The 5,225-nt window shown below is 36.1% G+C and overlaps 1 pseudogene; it reads left to right on the top strand.

Annotated features, from left to right (window-relative positions):
- Positions 1-4,714: 4,714 nt before the first annotated feature.
- LOC111724795 lies at positions 4,715-4,843 on the top strand (annotated as a pseudogene).
- The last annotated feature ends 382 nt before the right edge of the window (positions 4,844-5,225 follow it).

Here is a 5,225-nt window from a genome sequence, read left to right as displayed (position 1 = left end):
GCCCAGTATATTGTAAATATTTGTTTCTTTGCTTTTTTCCTTTGTTGGACTAAGCTACATGAGGACCTGGACAACTTCTTATTTGGTAAGAATAAGGTAAGAACCGTTTGTTCTTATGACCTAATATAGCACCTAATACAAAGTAAGCATTCAGTATGCCTTGATTTACTGAAATGATTATTTTCAAGCACTTTGGAAATAGCCATTTATATACATAAAACCCCATAAATGAATGAGCAGGCACCAGCCCTTTTAAGCTGGTACTTGGATATGTTAATATAAAATACTTCCTAACCATTCCTCACAAAAAGTGAGAATTTGATGTCAGAAAGATCTGGCATCCACTTTACTATTTCTTAGCTATGTGACTGTGGACAAATTAGCCAACCACTATGAATTTTAGTTATCTCGAATATGAAACATAATTATTAATTATGCCTCACTCACATGTTCGTAATGATAAAGTGGATTGATACATATAAAAGGGGGTATAATATCTGCCACATAATAAGCTCTCCATAAATGTCATTAAAAATCGACATTCTACTCCAGGCTACTCCAAGAAATCTCTAGGCTAATTTCTTTAGTCTTTCTTTTATTATTTTAATATATATATATATTTTTGAAAGGGCTAGTAGTTAAAACATTCAACTGCCATGTTAAAAAATCTATAAGCTTTCTCTGCTTATACAATTTACACGTCTACATATACTTGGTATATGTGTATGTGCACACACATATGTGTGTTTCACATAGACCATATTATATGATGTGTTTTCAAATTATGCTATACTTTTCACTAAGTATTTCACTATACTTTTTATTTCTCTTTAGAAGAGTCATAAAATTGCATAGCCTAGATATACAGGCTCCTATACTGCCCTTTGGTCGATACTTTGGTTATTTTTCTACTTCCGGATTATTAAAAAATTCCTATTTTTATACATCTTATATTTTGAATTTCCAAAGTACACATTTAAATCATCGGATTTTCATTTCTCTGCATGCTGCAATGTCTGGCTGGTCTTCTGTCCCACTCTTGCACTTGTTTTATAGCTAGTGCCTGTGTTTCAAAGCAGGGAGGCCTCTTTCCCAGTGGCCATATGGCTATGGATTGATTACCTGCTAGGGCGAAATAAAATAGGTCATCAAAGATATTCTCATCATAGCACGAGTGAATTGTCTTTAATTATTAGGTTATTAATTATGAAATGTTCTATTTCCTTAAGTTTGACAGTTGATATTTCTGGCATTTTACTTTGGCATTTCTTGTGTGTGTGTGTGTTTAATTATTGCCAAGGTACATTCTCATTCCTTCAAATGCACATTTTGGCTTGTGATTATCTTTCACATTTTTTACAGCAATTTCTGCAAAACCACAGATAAGTAAAAAAAATTGTGTTGTTTTTGAATATGAGTTCCGTCATGGAACCAGTGCAGTGCAGACAGCTTGAAATACCAACAAAATGTTTTGGGAGGATGTGGTGAATGAAGGCACAGTACGCCAATTTGAGAAGTCCATTCTGGTGATTTTAATCTTGAAAATACGTCCCAAGGGCCACCTGAAACCAAGGTAGAAAATGATGAGCTGAAAGCTGTAATGGAAGCGAATCCATCCCAAACTACAAAGGAATTAGCAGCAAGATTTGATGTTACTCTTCTAACAATATTGGGCCATTCAAAACAAATGGGCAAGGTAAAGAAGCTGGATTCTGTGTGAATTAAATGGGCCTCAGAAGAGAAATTGTCTCAAAGCTTGCCTTTCCTTGCTTGTCATGATATAAAGGTGGACAATTTCTACACCATGTTGTTACGTGGGATGAAAAATGGGTTCTTTTTGACAATTACAAGCATGGAACACAATGGTTAGACAAAGCCAAAGTGCCAAAAACACACTCCAAAACTGAATATTTATCACAAAAAGGGAATGGTGTCTGGTTGGTGGTCCAGCGTTAGTGTTATCCACTACAGCTTTGTGAAACCTGTTGGGTCAATCCGTCACTGGGGATGTCCACTACAACTGATTGGATGACATGCTGAGGATGCTTGGGATGAAGCAGCCAAGTGTGGTCAATAGGGATAGGCCAGTCTTCCCACAGACAATGCTGCTACATAAGGCAGCTCCAATGAAAAAAGCTGGATTTAGAAACTCTGTCATCCACTAAATTCACCAGACCTTTCACCAACTATCACCTCTTCCAGCGTTTGGACCACGTCTTGCAAGGAAAAATATTCAGTTCTCAACAAGCTGTGGAAAATGATTCTTGCAATTTCATTGCCTCTCACGCTCCAGGCTTATTCCCTGCTCGCATAAACAAGCTACTGTTAAGATGGCAAACCTGTGTCAATAGGGTAGGCACATGCTTTGCTGAATTGTACTGCTTCGTGTTTGAGATAGAACGAACTACACTTTTGATTTCAAGTCAAACATTTCAGATTTAGTTGAAGCAAGAATTCCAAGATGATGCCAATGTGAACTGTGGTGCTAAATCACAAGTTTGAACATCAACCAAAAAAGTTTAATAATGTAAGCATTTCAGTAAAAACCAAGGTGAGTTCTTTAAATTTTTTTCTGCATAGCTTCTTAGTGTTACTTCTATATGAACGTTTATACACATCCTTCAGCTCATACCTAGGAAACAAATCTTCCATTGTGTCCTGAGGTTTCTGGAGAATTTCTTCTTTAAAATACCTGCTTCAGGAATAACATCTGTTTTCATGCTGCAAATTCTTGGTTATACCAGAAAATAGAACACTTCATATAGATTATTGAAAAATCACAGTTTATACAGGAAACTTGTATTTTAATCCATATATTCTAGGACTATGGCTAACAAAAAGGAAAAAAGAGAGGTACCTTTTTTTTTTTTCCCTTTCTGAGGATGTGAGACCAAGAATAAAATGGCCAGCATTCAATGGGAAAGTGAGATGAAGCAATGTTCCTAGTCACTTCTCAAACTGGACTCAGCCCCTATGCGTCTTCACAGCGGCTGACCCAGAGCTTTCAACAAGGAAATTTAGATGGATGAGCTTGGAAATTTGCTTTCTAAAATTCGACCTCCCAACAGAAACAGGCAAAGAAGATCCCATGCTGCAATGTTTTGTTAGCAAAATAAAACATGATTTTTCTGGGGACAGAGTACCCCAGGAACTTATGCAATAGGCAAACAACATTCTAAGACGGACAGTTTCTATTTCATAATCTCTCTAGAGACAATTGCAGAATCATGTGGCCTGAAGAAGTCTTTTCATGTGTCTTCTCATTTTCGGTAAAACATATTTTTAAACCACTGAAAGGGGTGACATTTTCTATTCTCATAAAAGGCTCTCTTGGAAGTTATTTTGTAGTTTCTCTCCTATATTCATTCCAAAGAGGTTTTTCTAACTCCAGACAGGATTCCTATCTCATATAAAAGATGGAGAGAACATGGACTGGGTTATTCAGGAGTTGGGGAATGAATTAAGAGAGTAATTTCAAGTTTTTCTTTCTATCACCATAGTTCTCTCTGTTCCTCTGAAGTTACAGGGCCCAAACTGAAGAATGGTTTTTCTGGAGTCAGGAGATGTGAAATACACCGTTGCCTGCTTCAAAACTGTCTTATCTCTGCATATGCATCTAACTACTATGTGTGTGCCTAGGACTTGCTAGCTCTTATGTGTACTACAGAGATAGAAACTGCCTGGCAAGCGTGACATCAACACTCGACCTGCCAGGTCATCAGTAATGCATCAAACCACTTTTTCTCTCTGAGCTCGAAAGTGTGAATCAAGCAGCTATTACAAATCCATCTGCACTGCCAAGGTAGATAAAATCTGATCATCTGAGATCTAGATCTCAATCATTGACTATACTCCTGTCAAGGAACAAAAGGCTAAAGATTTCAATGCAAGTCGGACTTCTAAATCTAGAGAAAAATCTCCAGAATGATCTTTCTGTCACCTAAAACTTTCTAAGCATTAGTTTGCTCAGGTAATAATAATAAATGTTGGTCTATATATTTACTGACATCCTTTGAAGAAAGCAGTTGTGCAAAAAGGCTAAGACATTGGGTCCAGATAATATTATTCTTTGTGGATAAGAATAATTATAAGTGAGAGCCTCAAATGTGCTGCTTAGTAGAACTTTCTGTGTGGTCTGATGTGGTAGCCACCAGCTACTGAGCGCTTGAAATGTGGTTAGTGCAGCTACAACTGAGGAACTGAATTTTTAATTTTATTTGAGGAATTTAAACTTAAATAGCCACATATTATTATAGGCTGAGATTCCTTCTTCAAAATGCTCGGGTGCAGAAGTGATTTGAATGAGATATATTGGGATGAACCCCCCCATTAAACATGAAATTCATTTATATTTCATATATACTTTATACAAAAAGCCCAAAAGTAATTTCATACAATACATTTAATGATTTTGTACATGAAACAAAGTTGGATATGTGAGGTGAGGTGGGAAATTTTCCACTTGTATTTTCATGTTGACACTCAAAACGTTTTAGATTTTGAAACGTTTCAGAGTTCAGAGTTTTGGATTAGGAATGCTCAACTTATAGTGGCTACAATATCGGACAGAGAAATTCTATAGAATACTTCCATGGAACGTATATATCCTATCATCTGACTGAGAGTTAGTCTTCTGGTTAAATTATGTTTCCCTCTCTTTTCTAAGCCTACTTAGAATGTGTGATGTAAAGACATAATTATAAGCCCTTGACTTACTGCTTCTCGGCCTTTTGGCTAAGATCAAGTATATCTGTTCTTGTCAGTTTAATAAGCCCTTGACTTGTAGTATGCTTTGGAAGTGCATGGAAATGATGGGTGATGTAATTTTTTTTAAAAAACAACTCTGAAATGTAAAAAAGTGGATGGTTCTCTAAGAAATCATTCATGTGAGCTTGTTCACAGAATAAAGACATGATATTTTTTGTGGATACCTTAGCCATTAAAAGTGCATGTATATTCATAGTTTCTTTATAAGCTGTGAGATCGTCCTATTTTAAGTAGACACTTTTATATAGTCTTGTTCTTACATCATCTGGCATATGGTAAGAACTCAAACATTTTTGGTTAATTTTTTGAAGAATGGTTAGAGTTTATTAGGTTCTGGTACCCGTATGAAGTACCTCTCAAAATCTGAGGAAGACGTAATAAACAGAAAAAGAAAGAAGAGTTCTTTCAAAAGGCATCACTTTCTGGCTGCAAAATTGTTCTTGGCTAACAACGTATAG

This window comes from Otolemur garnettii, unplaced genomic scaffold (assembly GCF_000181295.1).
Source record: "Otolemur garnettii isolate 467f Iridium unplaced genomic scaffold, OtoGar3 scaffold00026, whole genome shotgun sequence".
NCBI lineage: Eukaryota > Metazoa > Chordata > Mammalia > Primates > Galagidae > Otolemur > Otolemur garnettii.
Note: the sequence above shows the minus strand (reverse complement) of the source record. Positions and strands in the feature narration are given on the sequence as shown.